Here is a 21,887-nt window from a genome sequence, read left to right on the forward strand (position 1 = left end):
AATTTCTAAGTTAAAAAGAAAATGAAAAGTTGGAGAAATATATACCATGCTGGCACTAACCAAAGAAAGCTGGAATGCACATATAAACTTCAGACAATGTTAGACCAAGGAAAGTTATCAGGGATAAAGAGGGGCACTACACAATGACCATGGGGTCAATTTTCCAAGAAGACATAACAATCTTAAATGCATATGTGTTAACAATAGAGTATCAAAATACATGAAGCAAAAATTGAATGAACTGCATGGAGAAATAGACAAATTCACTATTATAGTTGTAGACCTCAATAGACCTCTTCAAATAATTGATAGATCAAGCAGACAGAAAATCAGTAAAGATATAGTGAAACTGAATAGTACCATCAATCAACTGGATCTAATTGACATTTATAGAATACTTCATCCAACAATTTGCAGAATACACATTTTTTAGGCTCATATGGATCATTCACCAATGAAGACCATATTAAGGACCATAAAAACTATAAATAAATTGCAGAAAGCTCAGTAGAGTAGAGGAAGGGGAGCAAGGGGAGGGAAGGAGAGGGGTAAGAGCTGGGGACTAAACTCGAGCAAATTATATTCCATGCTTTTGTGACTATGTCAAAATGCATCGTAATGTTTTATATAAGTATCAATAAAAAATACTTGAACAAGCTGAGCACAGTGGTGAATGCCTGTAATCTCAGCTACTTGAGAGACCCAGGCAGAAGGATTATGAGTTCAGGGCTACCCTAGCAAGCAACTGAGACCCTGTCTCAAAAAACAAAAACATTTGAACAATTCAAAAAACATAGAAATCTTACAAAGTATGTTCTCAGTCCACAGTGAAATTAAACTAGAAATTTATTAATAGAAAGATACCTGGAAAATCATGTGCAGCTGTAGCTCAGTGGTAGAGCACTTGCCTAGTGTGTATGAGGCACTGGGTTTGAGCCTCAGCACCACATAAAAATAAATAAATAAAATAAACATATTGTGTCCATCTACAACTAAAAATATTTAAGAGAAAAATACCTGGAAAAGTCTGAAAATATTTGGAGATTAAACCACATGAAAAATAAATAATACATGAGTCAATGAAGAAATCTCAAGAGAAATTTAAAATACTTTCAGTTAAATGAAAATGAAAATATAACTTGTCAAAGTTTGTAGATGCATGGAAATTTATAGCATAAAATGCATATATTAGAAAAGAAAGATCTAAAATTAGTAATCTAAGCTTCCACTTATGAAACTAGAGAAAGTAGAGCAATTTAGATTAAAGCATACAGAAAAAAAGAAATGACAAAATTAGAAAATCAATGAAATTGAAAACAGGAAAATAATATAGAATTTTTTTGATGAGAAAAGCTGATTTTTTTGGAAATGGTACATATGATCAATAAACCTCTAGTTAGGCTAATCAAGAAAATAAAGACACAAATTTCCAATATGAGAAATAAAAGAGGAATTATCATTATTGATCCTGTGGACATTAAAATATTAATAAAGGAATAATATGAACATCTCTAGGCCAACAACTTGGTAAAATATGAAATGGACCACTTCCTTGAAAGACACAAATGAACAAACTCCCACAAGGAGAAATAGATAATCCAAATAGCCCTATATCTCCTAGAGAAATTTATTCAATAATTAATAACATTGCAAAAGGTAAAGTGCCAGGTCCAGAGTATTTCATACCAAACATTTAAAAAAGAAATGATAGTAATCCTCCACAATATTTTCTAGAAAGTAAAATAAAGGGAACATCTCCTAACTCACACTGAAAGGTCAACATTACTCTTTTACACAAACCAAATAAATACATTACAAGAAAAGAGAGCTATGGGCCAATGTCTTTCACGAACATACTTACAAGAATCCTCTATGAAATTGTAGTGGAGCAAATCCAACAATGTATAAAAAAGAATTATGCATACAACTAAGTAGGATTTAACTCCAATTATGCAAAACTGGCTCAGCATTTGAAAATCAATTAATGAAATTCATCATATCAAAACCTAAAGAAAAAAATCATATGGTCATATATGTAAAGATGTATAAAAAGCCTTTGACATGCCAGGCATGGTGGTGCATGCCTGAAATCCCAGTGACTTGGGAGGCTGAGGCAGGTGGTTTGAGAGTTCAAAGCCAGCCTCAGCAGAAGCAAGGTGCTAAATGACAGTGAAACTCTGTCACTGAATAAAATACAAAATAGGGCTGGGGATGTGGCTTAGTGGTCGAGTGCCCCTGAGTTCAAGCCCTGGTACCCTCTCCCAAAAAAAGCCTTTGACAAAATCCAAAATCCCTTTGTGATTAAAAAAAAAAAAACCTTAGCATTTTAGGAGTCAAGGGACACTCCTTTAATTTGATAAAGAACATCTATAAAAACCTACAGCCAACATTATATTGAATGGTGAGAAACTGTATGCTTTTTCCAGAAGGTAAGGAACAAGGCAAGACTATTAAAATGCAAAACTTTACAAGGCATTGTGGTGCATGCCTGTAATCCCAGGAACTCGGGAATCTAAGGCAGGTGGATTAAGAGTTCAAAGCCAGCCTCAGCAACTTAGTGGAGTCCTATGCGACTTAGCAAGACTCTGTCTCTAAATAAAATATAAAAAGGGCTGAAGATGTGACTTAGTGGTTAAGCACCCCTGGGTTCAATCCCATGTTTAAAAAAATTCAAAACTCTGTAAAAGGCACTATTTAGAAAATTAAAATATAAACCACATACTGGGAGAAAAATATTTGCAAATCACATACGTGATAAAAAAAAGCTTGTATCCAAAATATACCAAGAACTCTTTAAGCTCAACAATATTAAAATGAATACAGTAATTAAAATTGGACAAAAGATCTGAATGGATTCTCTACCTAATAGAATATACACATAGTTAACAAGGATATATATGAAAAATTGCTCAATATCATATGTCATTAAGTAAATATTCAGACAACATTGAAATACCACTACACACCTGCTAGATTGATTGAAATTCAAAAACCTGGCAATACCCATGCTGGCAAGCATATGGAGCTATAGGAAATTTCATTCATATTTGGTGGGATGTAAAATGGTACAGTTACTTTAGAAGACAGTTTGGCAGTTTCTTAAAAACATTAAATATAGTATTATATGATGCAATAATTGCATTTACATATTTACTTGATCGACTTAAAAATCTCTGCCTTCACAGATTGGGGTTCTAGCTCAGTGGCAGAATACTTGCTTGGCATGCCTGAGCCCCTACATTCAATCCTCAGTACCATAAAAACAAACAAACAAACAAAAAACACCTATGCCCACAGAAAAACTTACACACATATTTATAGTAGCATTAGTTATAATCACCCAAAACTGGAAGCAATCAAGATATACTTCAATAGGTGAATGGATAACAAACTGTTACATCCATGCAATGGGATACTATTCAGTGCTAAAAAGAAATGAACTATTAAGTAATGAAAATAGATGGAGGAAACTCAATGCATATTACTTAGCAAAAGAAAGCAGTCTGAAAGAGCTACATACTGTACTATTCCAATGATATTGCATTCTGGAAAAGGCAAAAGTGAAGATAAAAATGATCAGTTGGTTGCAAGTGGCTCAGAGGATGGGAAGATGAAAAGGTGAAGCACAGGGGATTTTTAGAGCATTAACATACCTGCATGATTATGTAAGGGTATGACAATATAAATCTGTCAAAACTCATAGAACTTTATGCTATGGTATACCTTACTACACACAATGCATTTTTTTTTTCGGCAGACACAACCTCTTTATTTTATTTTTATGTGGTGCTGAGGATCGAACCCAGCGCCACGCATGCCAGGCGAGCGCACTGCAGCTTGAGCCACATCCCCAGCCCACACAATGCATTTTTGAAACATCTTGTGGGAGGGCTGGGGTTGTGGTTCAGTGGTATAGCACTTGCCTAGCATGTGTGAGGCCCTGGGTTCGATCCTCAGCATCACATAAAGATAAATAAATAAAATAAAGGTTTTGTGTCCATCTACAACTAAAAAATTAAAAAAAAATCATGTCAGAGATCAGGGATCCCAGAAAGGAATGCAGACCATGATAAGAGAAGCTAACTGTATCACAGATATATAAAACAGCTTCATTGAAAGAAGAAGGACCTATGTTAACTTTGGAAATGTGTGGAGTCTGTAGGACTAACACAAAGAACTGTTCATAAACACTAATCTAGTTGATAAAGTCTTTTTTCCCCCGGGGGTATATGTTAGCAATTCCAATCCTGCTGCACATGTATACTGAAATTGAACAATTAACTAAATAGATAGCAGATGGTGGGAACTAAGTTTCCCTCTGTTAGCGTGGGAATTTGAAGATAAGCAAGAGGGTGCTAAAATGATCCATGTGGAAATGGATTAGAGTTGGGGAAATCAGTATAAGCTCATGTTTAACTTAACATTCAGATGGTTAAGTATAGAAGTGTTTATAGATATGTGTATATATATACATATGGGTTAATATACACATATGTATTTCTTTGCTCTGTCAGCTCAGAGTGCCTAGAAGCAATGACACTCAAGGAGCAAAAAGCACACCTGGCATCCAGATCTTGGTTTCTAATACCATTTTTCCATAAAAAAGAATGAGGAATCTTCAGAGAACTGGCTGAACCTAGGACAAGGCCTGAAACAAACAAGATGAGCCTGGCATCTTGCACTGCGAGAAAAGTAAGGAACTGCTAGTATACCCAGAGCCATACCCACATGTGCATGCACACAGGCATAGGTGTGTGTGTGTGTATATTCACACATACACACACACACACACACTGACAGGGTTATGTCAAAGGGGCACAGGAGTCATGTGAAAGAGCTCCCAATGACAAGAGCTTGAACAAATTGAGCAACAAAAGAAAAGTAGTATCAGATTATAACTCAAAAGTATAAAAGGAATATCAATTAGTTCATGCTGATATAAATTAACAAATAAATAAATATGGGAGAAGAAATAAATCTGTGCAGAAGAATTTTAAGCAGTTTTTGTGGTTACTCTGCCCTCAAGTAGGGGGAGCCTAACGCTATGGTATGGGCTATACATAGTGACTTCCTTCCCAAAAGTACAGTATGCAAAGCAGGGAAAGAGACACTTCACGGTAGCAAAACGTAACAGTACTGCCTCAGCAAGGTCAACAACAACAGACATAAATCATGTTCATAATATGTGTCCTTGATATGATGTCATGGAAAAGGCACTATAACTCTGAGATCTTCCTCCCAGAGTCCATACCATCAACCTTATGTTACCTCTTATCTGAGAAAAGATCAGCCAAAATTCCAATAGCAGAGAATCCAGCAAAATACCTAACTTTACAAAAATTGTAAGAAAAGTTGGAGAAACTATCACAGCCAAGAGGAACCTAAGGAGGCATGACAACTTAAGGTCTTGTTGTATCCTGAGTGGGACCCTTAGAACAGAAAAGAAATATTAGGTAAAAACAAAGAAACTTTGAACTTTGATTAATAATATTGCTGTACTTTGTTCATTAATTTTGACAAGTGCATCATACTCGTGTAGTATGTTAATGACAAAGGAAACGGGGTACCTGGTATATTGGAACTCTGCAACTGATCTTAAAAACAAAGACTATCTTAAAATACTTAATAATCCAAAAGGTGATAATGTCCATCTCATCATAGTTCTTATTTGCATTTCTTTGATTAAAGGTGATGTTGAGCAGCTTTTCATAGGTTTACTGCCTGTCTATGCATATTTTTTATTGATTTTCCTTTCTGTATCACTTGTCCACTTTTTTTTGTGGGAGGTATTACTGGGGATTGAACTCAGGGGCCCTTGACCACTGAGCCACACCCCCAGCACTATTTTGTATTTTATTTAGAGACAGGGTCTCATTGAGTTGCTTAATGCCTAACTTCTGCTGAGGCTGGCTTTGAACTCACAATCCTCCTGCCTCAGCCTCCAAAGCTGCTGGGATTAGAGGTATGTGCCACCGTGCTCAGCTTGTCTACTTTTCCACTGGAGGATTTATATTTTTGTTAACAAATTGTAAGATAAAAGAAATTAACCTTTGTGTGACTATGTGTTCTTTCCCAATGCATCATTTTTTGTCTTTTCATCTTGTTTATGATAATTTCTGTTGTATAGAAATTTTTCCTTTTAATGTAGTCAAATCTGTCTGTCTTCTCTTTATGGTTTGTGCATTTAATATCATGTTCAAAAAAGGCCTCTGACACCCTGAGATTATAAAAATGTTCACTCATATTTCCTCCTACTGGTTTTATTGATTCATTTTTCACATTTTATATTTATTGATTTATTTTCCCGTTTTATATTGTTATGCCAAAATCTGCATGCTATAGGGAATGAGGCATTAATACAACTTTGTATTTTTTCCAAACAGCTAGTTGTACCAATAGTGCTTATTAATATTTCTTTTCCCCAGTAAGTTGCAATGACTCTTTTATAACACAATAAATTCCACATATGGAGGTTTACTTCTGCATTTTCTACTGATTATGCTGAGCTATTTATCTATTCTTAGCATAACACTACAGTATTTTAATTATTGCAGCTTTGTAATAAATTTTAATATCCAGTAGGGTAAATCCTCTTTTATTAGTTTTCAAAATTTCCTTGCTATTCTTTAATATTTATTCTTACAGATAAATTTAAGAATAATTTTATATAGTTTCAAAAAGTAAATACATCAAAACTTTTAGAATGTTTATGAGAATGTCTTTATAGGCTAAGTATGAAAATAAAGGTCAATCTTTCACAATATTGAGTCTTCCTATATAGGAACAGGTATATTTCCCATTTATTCATGTCTTATTTTAGGACTGGAGGTGTTTGTTGCTCAGTGGTAGAACATTTGCCTAGATTCATGAGGCCCTAAATTCCATCTCTAGCACCAGAAACTAAGTCCTATTCTATATGCTCAAGTAAAGTTTTAGACTTTTCTTTACATGAATCTTGCACTGTTTGGTTAAATTTAAATTCCTAGGTGCTAGGTGTGGTGGTGCATGTCTGTAATCCTAGTGGCTCAAGAGGATGAGGCAGGAGGATTGTGAGTTCAAATCCAGCCTTAGCAACTTAGAGAGTCCCTAAGCAACTTGGTGAGACACTATATATATATAAAGATGCCTGGGGATGAGGCTTAGTGGTTAAGTGATCCTGGGTCCAAGCCAATAAATAAATAAATAAACTCCTAAATAAACTTTTCTTCACATGAGTCTTGTACTTTGTTAAATTTATATGCCTAAGTAATCTACATGTGATATTGCTATTTGCAATTGAATACTTTCTCACCATTATATTTTATGATCTTTATTATTGGCATATATGAAACTATTGAGGTAGTGATAAATATATATGTATGCATCAATACATATACACTCTCTCTCCAATGAACAGAGACCCTCAAGAGTTGGAACCCATTTCATCCCCAGAGGATCCAGGCTCTTGTTATTGTTCCTTTCTCCCCTGAGCATATTTCTCCATCTGAGAACAACTATCTGAAATAGAAAGAGAACTATAAACAATCAAGAGTACAGATGCAGTGGTTAAGACAAAGGGCTCTGAGGTCAGAGTGCCTAGGATCAAATTCAAGCTCCACCACTGCCCCAAACTGTGTCATTGGACAAGTAACTTGATATCTCTAAGCTACAGTTCCTCCATATGTAAAATAAGGGTGATAATAATAGCACTTACCTCATAGGATTTTTGCCAGCATTACATGAACTAATATAGACAACACATTTAAAACAGTGTCTTGGAACACACTAAGTATCACCTATTACAAAAATTTATCTTCAGCATCCCCCTTCTAATTCCCCACTGTTTACCTTTCAGAACATCATCATTTTTCTTTAATTTGCCATATATAAGGTTTCTATGTACAATCAGCGTGCACTGTAACAGTTTATATTAAAAAGTCAATTTTGTCTAAAATGTTACCTGGCTGTAGAGCACATTTGACATTCTTGCTTGTATGAAAAGGAAAAACAAATGGATTTACAACTTTCAGCTGTTTTGTATTCCAAAAGTGTTCTTACATCTACCCTTTTAAACCAAATGCTTTGGAAAAAATGTTTCCAGAGCATGTCATTTAGACTTTTTACATATAATCTCCCCATTTTGTTACTACAAACACAATGCGGACTGAAAAGAAGAAAAAGAAAAATGAAGAAATCAAATGTATCTAACAAATTATTCAACATAAAAAGAGGACTAATGGAATTAAGTAGCCTCCTGCCCCATTTTTATGTTCTAAACAATCATTCCATTAAGACAAATTATTAAAAAGTGTTAATACACTGAGTCATAGAACATTGTTGTAAAAAAATCATGGCAATCTGAAAGAGCTAAGGCAAAAAGAGAAATTCAATGCATTCCAGATGTATGATGTCCTTCTTCAACTATTTGATTTCTCTAGGCAGCCAGACAACCAGAATAACTAGCAAGGAGGGACATGGGTGGCATAAATGTTCTCTCTCAGAAGTCAGATTTGTCAATGGCACAATGGTACAGGACTACCCAGGGAAATTCTATGAACAGAAAATATTGAGGCCTTCTTATTCTGGTTGGAGGTAATGGCAACAATCCTACATACAAAATAGGCCAGAGTCTACCTACAACCTGACTTGGCACAGGCCAGAGGTCCAAAAGGTCAATTCAAAGCACTTCAATTTTCCCTCCTTCTTTCCTTCCTTCCTTCCTTCCTTCCTTCCTTCCTTCCTTCCTTCCTTCCTTCCTTCCTTCCTTCCTTCCTTCCTTTCTTCCTCTCTGCCTCCATTCCTTCCTTCCTATCTTCCTTATTTTATTCCTGAACAAATATTTATTGAGAACTTACTACATGTGGATTACTATATCAGGCACTGGAAATAAAGCAATGATCAAGAAATAAGTGGTCTCCTATGTTTATATATGAATACAGGACCAGTGAAACTCCACATAATGTACAGCCACAAGAATGGAATCCTAATTAGAATAAGTTCTACTCCATGTATGTATGATATGTCAAAATGCACTCTAATATCATGTATAACTAAAAAAAAACAAATAAAAAAATTTTTTTAAAAAAATAAACAGTCTCTGTTTCCACAGAGATTACATTTACATAGAAGAAGATAAACATTAAAAAGTAAATAAACAAATAATATAACTTCAGAGAGTGATAGAAGAATATTAAGCAAAGGGATGTGACAGAGTAATTGGAAGCTTACTTTTTATAGTGGGGTCAGAAAGGACTCTCTTATAGAGGTGATATTTAAATTGAAATATCACAAAAATATGGAAGATTATTCCAGCTAGTACAAAGGTAGGAATGAAAAGTGAAAGCTCAATGTAGTTGAGACTCCTGCCATGATGCTTTGGAAGTTCATTTGTGTGATCAGTAAAAATTCTGAAGACAGGGCTGGGGTTGTGGATCAGTCGTAGAGCCCTTGCCTAGCATGTGTGAGGCACAGCTTTTAACTTGCAGTCCTCCTGCCTCAGCTTCCCAAATCACTGGGATTACAGGTTTGCACAACTGTGTCCAGCCAGAATCCATCCTCTAACTCCACACTAGATATTTTTTAAAAATTAAGTGGGAGAGTTCACTTAATTTTAAAAAATATCAGGACTTATTTCAGAGCGCTAGGGATTAAGAGAAAGTGGTATTGGTATCACGTCCGATCCTCAGTACCACATAAAAAATAAATAAAAATAAAAGTATTGTGTCCATCTAGAACTAAAAAAAACTAAAAAATTCTGAATGTGGTCCATAGGGATTTCCAGTGATTTCACATCTAACATAAGAATTCTCTGCCCATACATCATATACCCTTGTACCTTGATTTAAAAGCTAACCCAGATCTCCTGTACGTCACCCACACTTTCTTGGTCTCAATAATGAGAGGTGCCATTCCTGCCACTTCCCTGTCCTACCCATCACTACTTGGTCATTGCTTTGGAAAGCTCCTAGCTGCTCCCAGGATACATATCTGTTGACACACATTGCTCATCAAGGTAGGGGGTACTGAGAATTTAGGGAACCTACTTTGGCTCTCCTCCTGCTCTACCTGCCCCAATTAATCCTAGAGTAAATGAGAAAAGCCATTACTGGTCCTGTTCCAATTCTCCAAAATCATTGCTCGCCCTTCCCAACTGGCTTGGCATTACCTGCAGGAATAGTTCCACATTTTCTAGTTCCACATGTTCCCTTGGGCTTTTGTTGAGCAAACTGTTCCCTGCCAGACTTTAAAACTACTATGAATTGCTTCTATTATAGCTTTTCTTGTTTGTTTTCTGTCCTTTCCCACTAGAATGTAAACTCTGAGAGAAGGAGTTTGTCTCAATTGCTCATGTATTTTCAATGCCTACCAAATAGTGGGTACTTCATAAACATTTGTTGAATGAATTCTAATTATAGCCTCCCTTTTAGGATTGGTCTCTTGGGTCAATTTCTGGATTCCCTGTTCTGTTCCATTGGTCCATTTGTCTACTCCTGTGCCAATACCACTTTCTCTCTTTTTTTTTTAAAAGAGAGAGTGAGAGAGGGGAGAGAGAGAGAAATTTTAATATTTTATTTTTTTTTTAGTTCTCGGCGGACACAACATCTTTGTTGGTATGTGGTGCTGGGGATCGAACCCGGGCCGCACGCATGCCAGACGAGCGCGCTACCGCCTGAGCCACATCCCCAGCCCCACCACTTTCTCTTAATCCCTAGAGTTCTGTAGTAAGTCCTGATGTCAGGCAAAGTGAACTCCCCCACTTACTTTTCAAAAAGTATCTATTATGGAGTTAGAGGATGGAATCTGGCTGGACACGGTTGTGCAAGCCTGTAATCCCAGAGATTTGGGAAGCTGAGGCAGGAGAATTGCAAGTTCAAAGCCAGCCTCAGCAACTTAGCACAACTTAGCAAGACCCTGTCTCAAAATAATAAATGAAAAGGGCTGGAGATGTGGCTTAGTGGTTAAGTTACCTCTGAGTTCAATCCCTGGTAACAACAACAACAACAAAAAAAGGTGTGGAATCTGGAGCAACGTTTCCTAGATTTGAATTCTAGTTCTGCTGTTTACTGGTTATGAGCCTGGCCCAATTACTTAACTTTTCAGTGCCTGAGCTTTCTCATACACAAAATTGACACAAAATAGCACCTAGTTTATAGGATTATTGTGAGGATTAAATGAGTGAATACAAGTTAAAACATAATATATGGGGCTGGGGTTGTGGCTCAGTGGTAGAGTGCTCGCCTAGCATGAACTAGGTACTGGGTTCAATCCTCAGCACTGCATAAAAATAAAATAAGGATATTGTGTCCACCTAAAAACTAAAAAATAAAAAAATGTAACATCTGATTAGAACACTGCCTGAAATATACTAAGTGTGCAATAAATATCATCTGCTATTCTAGGCCCTTTGCATTTTTTTCTTGGTGACAGAGTTTACTAATTATCTATTATATATGTTATATGACATAGTGTTATGGATTTAGGTATGAGGTGTCCCCCAAAAGCTCATGTGTGAGACAATGCAAGATGTTTTAGAGGAGAAATGATTGGGACATGAGAGCCTTAACGTAATCAGCGAGTGAATCACCTGACAGAGATTAGTTGAGTGGTAACTATAGGCAGGTGGGGTGTGGCTGGAGGAAGTAGGTTATTGGGGCCATGGCTTTAGGGTATATATTTTGTGATCTGAGCTGTGTCTGTCTGTCTGTATGTGTGAGTGTATCACTCTCTCCTTCTCCCTCTCCCCCCTCACCTTCCTGTTTCCATGTCTTAAGCTGTTTTCTTCTGCCATATTTTTCTGCCAGGACATCCTGCTTCGCTGCTTCACTTTGTGCCCATACTCATGGAGTCAGTCATATGTAGACAAAGACCTCTGAAACCACGAGCCCCCATGTAAACTTTTCCTCCTCTAATTGTTCTTGTCAGGTCTTTTGGTCTCAGCAGTGAAAAAGCTGACTAAATCACATAGTATTTGAAAATTGAATGGCTTCAAGCAACAAGAATTGTTTACTATCACTCACAGGTACTGGAGGTAAGGGGATTAATAAGTGATGTGGCTGGGAAGCATTGTCTAGGGGGTCAGTTATGAGGTTATACTTGCTGTCATATGTTGGCTAGGATTGGAGTCATCCGAAGGCTTAACTAAGGCTGGAAGATTTGCTTCCATGGAAGATCATTCACATGAATGGCAAATTAGTACTGGCTATTGTCAAGAGGGCTAAGCTTCCTTCTACATGGTCCTCTCTACATGGTGACTTAAGCATCTCACAACATAGTGGCAGACTCCCCTCAAAGTGTGATCCACAGGCCCTTTGCATTTTGATGATACAACTTTTAGAATCATTTTTTAAGTTACACCTCTCACCCCCCCCACACACACACAAACTCATTTGGGACTCTGACTGGAATTGTATTGAGTTTATAGATTAATTTGGGGATCATTCACATATTTACAATCTGGATCTTTCTATCCATGAACACAGCATCTCTCTTTACTCATTTAATCTCTTTAATATCTCTGTGTGTGTGTGTGTGTGTGTGTGTGTGTGTGTGTGTGTGTGTTACCAGGGATTGAACTCAGGGGTGCTTAACCACTGAGCAACAACTCCAGCCCTATTTTATATTTTTTAATACCATTCAGATCAAGTTGCTGAGCCTGGCTTTGAACTTGTGATCCTCCTGTCTCAGCCTCCCAAGTTGCTGGGATTAGAGGCATGCAGCACCATCATGCCCAGCAAATCTATTTAATATCTTTCAGTAAATTTTTAACATTTTCTCCATATTGATACTATTTTTTTTGCACAGAAGTTTTGCATCTATGTTTATGAGACACTGGCTTATGTTTTTTTCTTTCTTATGATATTCTTTTTTAAATATTTTTAGTTATAGATAGATGCAATATCTTTATTTTGTTTATTTATTTTTATGTGGTGCTGAGGATCGAACCCAGTGCCTCACATGTGCAAGGCAAGCGCTCTGCCACTGAGCCACAACCCCAGCCCCTCTTGTGATATTCTTGTCAATGTTGTTATCAAGGCAATTAAAGTCTCATAAAATAAATTGGGGAAATTTTATAATTCTTTCTAGCCCCTGGAAAAGTTTTGAGATTGCTATTGACTTCTAACTTAATTGCACACTAACATTTTACCTTGACAGGCATTTTCCCTTGGCACTTTGAAAACGTTGTTCCTCTAGGGGATGTAGTTCACTAGTAGAGCACTTGCTTAGTATGCATGCTGCCATGGGTTCAATCTCCAGCACTCATCAAGGGGAAAAAGTGTTACTATTAGAAAGCTTTATTCCTCTATCTTCTGACTTTGTTGCTTTTGAGAAGTCTGCTCTCAATTGCCTTTGGGGATATCCAGAAATGCATAGATTTTTTCATACTTTCATGTCTTCTAATTTCTCATGTATAATTTCTCTCTCCTCCCTGCATTCTAAGTGATTTCTTTAGATCTATCATCCTGATCAATAACTCTCTATTTTTGTCTAAGTTGCTATTTAACCTCTCTACTGAAATTTTAAAATCAACAGTTATATTTTCATTTCTGGAAAACCTACCTGATTCTTTTAAAACTATATATAGAGAGACACTTCCAGTAAAGACCTTATTTTATGGACTCATTTATCTCTGCCCTTCTTGTTGGCTGCAACTATATAATCCTAGATAAAGGAAGAGGCAACCAAAAGAGAACTTAGAAAGATGGAAAGAGGATGGTGAACTGGTGAGGGACTCAGGGACTTGAAGAAAGACACATCATCAAAATATCTAACAATTCTCCACTCATCAGAAGAAGTTGACTTGGGCCTGTCAGTAATTGACTTCAAAAAGTAACAGAAGGTGGCCCAGGCAGATTCATTTTTTTCTCCTAGATGGACCAGGAGCCCCAACAACAACCCCAAGTGAAATGGACAGCATTGGCAAGAGGGATCGATAGGGATCTCCTTTGACAAAAGTAGCCACAGGAAACTCTCCTTCTACATCAAACTCAAAACTCTCCTCCCACAGGAAGTGATAATGGGTGACTGACTATGCAGTACCAGCAAGGCAGGGAATGCCATGTCAAGCAACCTGAAGTTGGAAACCTCTTTGTCCTCATGGGCCTCATACTCCTCTGCTTCACTCAGAGACATTAGGCAGGGTGGCCCAAGAGTACCAGTAGATCCATTGCAATAAGCTGTCTTGGTCTGGAAGCACTCTTGTTCTCCCAAAGGCAGGGGGATCCTGCTATAAAAAGTGCTTTGAAGGAGGCACTTTTCTTCTCCACTGAGCCAGAGATTCCTTTTCATACCAAGCAGCTGGTAGCTTTGTTATCAAGGCATAGCCTTGGCCAAAGTTCCCTGTTAGGTCTTAAACATTAAATAAATAAATAAATAAATAAATAAATAAATAATAAGTCATACTTAGTCTGAATATAAAATTCCTGCTCATGAAAATACATCATTAAAAAATTTAAAAGTGAGAGTATGTGGGGAAAAAGGTACACTTGTTCATTGTTGGTGGGACTGCAAATTGGTGCAGCCAATTTGGAAAGCAGTATGGAGATTTCTTGGAAAGCTGGGAATGGAACCACCATTTGACCCAGCTATTGCCCTTCTCAGACTATAACTGAAGGCCTTAAAAGAGCATACTACAGGGACACTGCTACATCGATGTTCATAGCAGCACAATTCACGATAGCAAGATTGTGGAACCAACCTAGATGCCCTTCAATAGATGAATGGATAAAAAATGTGGCATTTATACACAATGGAGTATTACTCTGCATTAAGAAACGACAAAATCATAGAATTTGGAGGGAAATGGATGGCATTAGAGCAGATTATGCTAAGTGAAGCTAGCCAATCCTTAAAAAACAAATGCCAAATTACTTCATTGATATAAGGGAAGTAACTAAGGACAGGGTAGGGACGAAGAGCTAGAGAAGAAGATTAACATTAAACAGGGATGAGAGGTGGGAGGGAAAGGGAGAGAGAAGGGAAATTGCATGAAAATGGAAGTTGATCCTCAGGGTTATACAAAATTACATATAAGAGGAAGTGAGGGGTAAGAGAAGAATAATACAAGTGGAAGAAATGATTTACAGTAGAGGGGGTAGAGAGAGAAGAGGGGAGGGGAGGGGAGGGAGGGGAGGGGAGGGGGGAGAGTAGAGAATAGGATAGACAGCAGAATACATCAGACACTAGAATGGGAATATGTAAATCAATGGAAGTGTAACTGATGTGATACAGCAATCTGTATACGGGGTAAAAATGGGAGTTCATAACCCACTTGAATCAAACTGTGAAATATGATATATTAAGAACTGTGTAATGTTTTTAACTACCAACAATAAAAAAAATTTAAAAGTATGTCATAAACTGGGATAAAACTGTTCACAACAAACATATCTGACAGAGGATTTTTATTTCAAACATATAAAAAGGATACCTATAAATCAGTGATTTCCAACGGAAGGTGATTTTTCTTCCCTAGGGACAGTTCACAATATATACAGACATTTTTGGATGCCACAAATAGAGTAGGAATTCTAATGGCTTCTGTCCGTACAATATCTTTCAGTAATAAAAAAAGAAATAAAGTTCAAAATGACAATTAAATACCACTTCACACCCAATAGAATGACTATAATAAACAAGTCAGATAATACCAAGTGTGTTGGCAAAGATAGGGGAAAATCAAAACTTTATATACTGCTGGTGGGAATACAAAATGATGCAGCCACCTGTAAAAGGCTTTGGTGCTTCCTCAGAAAGTTAAACATAAAGCCACCATATGACTGAGCAGTTCCACTCTCAGGGGTGTGTGTTTGTGTGTATCCAAGAACAATGAAAACCTATGTCCATGCAAAGACTTATATATGAATGTTCATAGTAGTACTATTCATATTAGCAAAAGATGGAAACAACCTAATGCACATCAACTGATGAAAAGATAAATAAAATGTTGCAGAAACATACAATGGAATATTTTTCAGCCATAAAAATGAATGAAGTAATTATACATGGCATAACATGGATGAACTCTGAAAGCATTATGCTAAGTGGAAGAAATCAGTCACAATCCAGGTATGGTGGTACATGCCTGTAATCCCAGAGGCTTGGGAGTCTGAGGCAGGAGGATCATGAGTTCAAAGATAACCTTAGGTGAAGCACTAAGCAACTCAGTGAGGCCCTGTCTCTAAATAAAATACAAAATAGGCCTGGGGATGTGGCTCAGTGTTGGAGTGCCTCTGAGTTCAATCCCTGGGACCCCCAACTCCAAAAAAAAGTTAAAATTAATCACAAAAGACCACATGTTATATGATAAAATTTATTTGCAATGTCAATAATAAGCAAACATATGGAAATAGAAAGTAGATTTCTAGTTACTTAGAGGTGGAGACATGGCATAGAGAGTTGAAGTGTAATGGCTAAGGGATATGGAGTTTCTTTTTGGAATAATGAAAATGTTCTAAAATCAATTGGGTGATTGTTGTACAACTCTGTGGGAATACTAAGAAAACATTCAATCGTACATTTATATGGGTGAATCATATAGTATGTAAATCATAGCTCATTAAAGCTGTTACCAAAACAAGAGAATGAAATATCTGATACACAAACATGTAGAACACTAAAAGATAAAACATTATATGACTAAAAGAAATAGACTCCAAAGAATGTATATTGTGTTATTCCATTTACACAAGATTCTAGAATAAGAAAGTCAATCAATAGTGACAAAAAACATATCCATGTCTACCCATGAGAGTCAAGAACCAATTGAGAATGAAAATGAAAGAACTTTCAAGTGTCATTGAAACGTTTTGTGTCTTGATTTATAGTAGAAGAAATGCCTATATTCCCTGAAATTCATTGGATTGTACACTTAGGATATCTGCACTTCACTGTATGTAAATTTTATCCCAATTAAGAGAGAATATAGGAGACAGAAGAAAGGAAGAGAGGAGAAACAGAAGAGGGAAAGAGAGGAGTGGGGAGGGAGCAAATTTAGGAAATATTTATAAAGTAGAATCTGTAGATTTGGCATTTGGATGAACATAATGTCTCAAAGTGAATTATATGTAAAGTACCTATGTGTAAAGTATCTGTAGGAATGCAATTATGGCTTCTGGATTTCTAACTTGGCCCCCAAATAGGTGTTTCTCTGCCTCTGGGGTGGGATCAGTGTCTAAGATACAGAAAGGAATGGTAAAAGGGATACCCAAAGAAAGAAATGACAATGAGTACCAGTTTCCGAGCATACTAAGGGCTGAACTTGAGCCCAACTTGAAAGTTTCTAGATCTTCTCATAGGACACATCTCCACACCAGATTCTCAAACTGAGAGGGAAAATGCTAGTGGTATCCTCATGGCTAGTTCATACTCAGAGAGGCCTACATTTCCCAATCTTTCTTCTTATCCCTACCTGGGCCATCAAGTTTGGCTCAATAGAGTGGCACTCTCTCTGAGAGCAATGGGACATCTCCATGGAGTCTGTTGTGGGGGCCACATCTCTTGTATCTGAACAAGATCCTGCTTCCCCTTCCACCTATGCCCTAATGCCTAAAGTTGTGCAGGGCCCAGAAGGTGAAATGTGGGCCCCTAGGTTTTGGCCTACTGTCAGGGTCACCAGGAAAAGAGTAGTAGAACTCAAGTCACGGCTTATGGGTTAATTTGGGTGCATACTTGGGAAAGATCATGCTCCCTTTAAGATGGGAGCTTGAGGCTGAAGATTTTGAGCATGAACATGATCTAAGAGAAATCATCCTATTCCCCATGTTTCAGAAACCATCCACTTTCTCTGTTCCCTTCCCACATCCCAAGAAGAGTACCGAGATGGAAGTGTGGATGCAGGCCACAGCAGGACAGCATCTGGTCCCCAAAGACAAAGCCATGGTCCTAGAAACACTGGGGGGGGGGGCGAGTGGGACGGCGAAGGCAGTAAAGAGCTGGGATGAGGTGCCAGAAATTTGGGAGTCAGACAGTTTCTTCAGAAGTCTCCTCAGGTGAGGAAAAGTAACCTCAGTTACCATGGGGGGGCAGCAGAGGCCAATTTACAGAACCCTGAGCCTAGAAGAGGAACTCCTGGGTTAGAATGTTTGGGTCTATACACTGAGTCAAATCCAGGGTCAGCTCAAGCCCAGACCACCATCAGCTCCCTGCAGCCCAGTAGAGACCTGATGAGGTTGGAGGAGGTGTTATCCAAAGAACAGCCAGAGAAGTCCAAGAAGAGGAAAGACTCCAGGACAGTAGGGCAGCCCGGGGAACCAAAATACCCCAATAGAGAAGTTCATGGTAAGGAAGGAGGGCAATTGTTTGCATCTAATTTAGTTCAGTCCTTTCTGTATCTGTGCATGAAAATCTCTCTCTCCCTGACTCTCACATAAATATACTATCTCCCACTTTTTTATTTTTTTAATTGTTGATAGACCTTTATTTTATTCATTTATTTATATGTGGTGCTGAGAATCGAACCCAGTGCCTCACACATGTCAGGCAAGTGCTCTACCACTGAGCCCCGGCCCCAGCCCATGTAATCTCCCACTTTTGATATTCTAGGCTGAGCTCTTCCAGCCTAAAGCTCTTGCTCAGAATAACTGCCTCAATTTCTGCTGCAAATCACCTAAGTGATGTTTTTGTTGTTGTTTGTTTGTCTTTTGCTTGTTTGTTTTTTTCTAACATGTCCACCATGCTGATCTCTCTTACCTGGAAGAACCATGCTTTTTCTTTTCTTTTCTTTTCTTTTTCTTTTTAGTTATACATGATAGTAGAATGTATTTTGGCAGAATATACATACATAGAGTATAGCCTATTGTATTTAGGTTCCCACTCTTGTGATCGTACATGATGTGGAGTTACCCTGGTCATATATTTAAATACAAAGCTAGGAAAGTTATGAACAATTAATTCTACTGTCTTTCCTGTTCCCCTCCCACCTCCTTTCATTTCGTTGCCCTTTGTCTGGTCCAATCTATCTCTATTATTCCCCTCCCTAACCTCCCCTATTTTGGGTTACCATGATTTTAGGGTACCCAATATTGTAAGGATTCAATTCAGGGATTCTGGGAAGTCTCATCCACCCCCTGGGTATACCAGAAGGGTAGGACATCAGCGATTTCTTGGGGAAAAAGTATCAGACTGGTAACCAGCCCTAGCCTGATTGGCTATTAACCTCAAAAGGGTTTGGCCACACACATTCTACAAATGAAATGAAAGCCAGAACTCCTGAAATGGGGGAGTCCAAAACTGAACACAGACTTCAAAACAGAAAGAGATAACCTGCTAAGTGAATGAGCCTGAGGCACACTCCATACCAGAGAAAACACAGCTGATATAATAAACAGGCCCAGATATAAATTTAGATCAATCAGTGAAGATGCCAAGCTTCCCTGAGGAATTTCCTGGAAAGATTTCGCTTGCTTTTCCTCCTAAACTCTCAGGTCATGTGTCAGGTTCAGACCAAAGCCAAGAGACCACCCAGCTTCCTTCCTACAAGACTAGGGATTCAGCCTCCTTTCCTTTTCTCCTTAAAGCTGCCATTTGCTGCTGTGCCCTTTGGGTGGGGCTCAGTTCTCTTTTGGGCTAAAGAGAGATAAAATCTTCTCAGCATTTCCCCCAAATAAATCTACAGACAATCCTCAAGTTAAAGGCTCTACTGACAGCCACCAAGGCAAACCAAATAGAGGTTAACAAAACCGACACATTGTGCATACTACCAAAGGTGAAATGTTGCAGTGGAATAAGCATAAAATAACAAAGTCATCATTCAAAGTCCCCAGACAGCCAGACACAGTGACACACACCTGTATTTCCAGTAACTCAGGAGGCTGAGACAGGAGGTTTACAAATTTGAGGCCAGCCTCAGCAACTTAGCAAGGCCCTAGCAATTTAGTGAGACCCTGTCTCAAAATAAAAAATAAAAAAAGTCTGGGCATATGGCTCAGTGGTACAGCACCCCTGGGTTCCATCTCTAGAAATGGAAAAAAAAATCAGAATCCAAAGTCCCCAAATAGTTAGAAATTGGGCTCTGTGGAATCTCAGTTTGGCTTCTTCCCTCCACTTTCCTTATCTTGAGGGTGGGGTACACACTCCCCCAATTGCCCCCCCAACACACACACACACACACACACACACACACACACACACACACACATCCCTCCCAACCCAGACCTGAGATAAGCACCACATGCCATGCAGCCCCTCTTTCCCTGCATGGGTAATCTGTATCTCTGAGGATGTTCATCCTGGGTGATGAAGAGAAGCACCCAACCCACAAGCCTCTGCTATACATAGAAATTTTCCCCTCTGGGAGTTTCTTCCCAGTAGAGAACCAGACTTAATAACCTGCCTATGAATGTGTCTCAGCAACAGAACAGAATAGAAAGATACCAGGAGGGAAGAAAAATGGAGTGCTTACCCTGTCCTACAAAAAACAGTTCACAGTGGACTAATATGTACTGAGGGCCATGTATAAGACACTTTAGCGCCATCATAACATTTTATCTACACAACAGCCTTATGAAGTGGCTATTTTCCCCATTTTCGTGGAAGGAAAACAGGCACTGATTGCTTGTGCTTAGAAGTATTAGGCTGGGATGTAAACCCAGGCCTGCAGGACTCCAAGAACGAGTCTGCTACCAAAGTGCTGTTTTCTGGAGAGAGTGGGAGATCTAGGACCCCCCTGGGACATAACTAGTCCCCACAAGACCATCTGAAAAAGGTAAATGCCAGATTAAAGGGCTATGGCCCAAGCTACAGGAAGAGAACCACAACTTTCTAGTGGCAGGCCAGATACAGGGCCAAAGTACAACTCATGCCAGGGTATAAAACTCCCTCGGACACCCCCCCACCCCACCCCACCCCCACCCCCCACCCCCCACCCCCGCACCCTGCAGGGAGTGGAGAAGCATGATTGTGGGAGGGGCTAATGGAGAAGCCCCAGACTCTGACAATCAAGGCCTTCTTTGGGCCCAAAATCCCAGTTCATAAATGGGTCAACGTCTAAAGTGACCCAGATTCTAGTATTCAGCCCAAGTCTGCTGCCTGAAGACCTTCAACCAGTTGCCTTCTATACCCAGCTCTGCTAGTGGCAAAAGATGAGGCAGAGGGATTTTGCATTGAGTTATGGAGGAAGGAGCTCCTGTCTTACTACCTGGGCCTATCTTTCACCACCTTCACAGGCAGCATCCCTGGGAATGAGGAGGCAGGGAGCTGACAAAAAGGGTTTTCTGGCCTTCACAAATAATCTGCATCAGATCCCAGACCAGGAATCTTTTAGTCAAGGCTTGCCTTGCCTAGGGGCTGGCTCTAGAGAGAACCCAATGAGTAGTGTTAGAGGCCCCCTACCACTGCCTACTACCAGCTGGGAAATCTACCTATATCTTGACAGGTCTTTTGCTGACCCATGATGAAGTACCCAGTGAAGAACAAAGCTGGGCTAGGGTTGTGGCTCAGTGGTAGAGTGCTTGCCTCGCATGTGTGAGGCTCTGGGTTCGATCCTCAGCACCACATAAAAATTAAATAGATAAATAAATAAATAGATAGATAAATAAAATAAACGTATTTTTTAAAAGAACAAAGCTGTTTCCCTGAGAGAATAAACCCACTGCACTGAAGAGAGACGCTCTGTGGGTGAAGGAAGAGACTGTGATCACCCTCCAACTTGGGCCTTTTGAGTCTCTCCTTTCTCCTTAGAGCCTTAGGGCTTGATCTTACCACTGTCACTCCCTTGGAAAAAAACAGAAGGTGGGAAATCCCAGATGATAGTAAAGAAGATCTTGGAGAGGAGGGCATACAGGAGGGAAGCCCTTGCTCCCAGTACCCCAATAGTGAGCCTAAAGGTACAGTCTACCTCTTTCTTATGGCTCAACTACCACATGCCCAGTCCCAAGTATATGCCACTCTCTTTTAAATACTCTGATCTAAGA

Source organism: Ictidomys tridecemlineatus, chromosome X (genome assembly GCF_052094955.1).
Source record: "Ictidomys tridecemlineatus isolate mIctTri1 chromosome X, mIctTri1.hap1, whole genome shotgun sequence".
NCBI lineage: Eukaryota > Metazoa > Chordata > Mammalia > Rodentia > Sciuridae > Ictidomys > Ictidomys tridecemlineatus.